This window comes from Rhagoletis zephyria, unplaced genomic scaffold, assembly GCF_001687245.7.
Source record: "Rhagoletis zephyria isolate East Lansing unplaced genomic scaffold, Rhagoletis_zephyria_1.1 Rzeph_scaffold_00018, whole genome shotgun sequence".
NCBI lineage: Eukaryota > Metazoa > Arthropoda > Insecta > Diptera > Tephritidae > Rhagoletis > Rhagoletis zephyria.
In genome coordinates, this window is record NW_016157102.1 from 397,947 (window position 1) to 398,195 (window position 249).

General features: G+C 40.6%; 1 protein-coding gene across 1 annotated transcript in view; it reads right to left on the reverse strand.

Moving 5' to 3' along the window:
• Nucleotides 1–249, reverse strand: part of DAT (Sodium-dependent dopamine transporter) — a 17,323-nt gene that overhangs the window by 7,609 nt on the left and 9,465 nt on the right. The gene's annotated exons all lie outside the window — the stretch shown is intronic.

A 249-nucleotide genomic window follows, 5' to 3' on the forward strand; every position in this document is an offset into this window, starting at 1 on the left:
AAAAATTGAAAAAGCAACAAAGTCTAAGCGGTAGAAGTTATAGCACTATTTCGGAGATCACCACATCTCCTCATCAGCCTTCTTCTTCTTGACTTCAGCAGGGATCGAACCTGCGAATTCGATGTTCAAAGTCAGAAGCGTTAACCACTGAGCTATGTACATCCCGTAAACTCTTGTTGCTAATTCATTTTCCTTATTCAACCAACTACTATCAAGTGCAGCTGATTTGCCGCTATTTAAACTCGACAG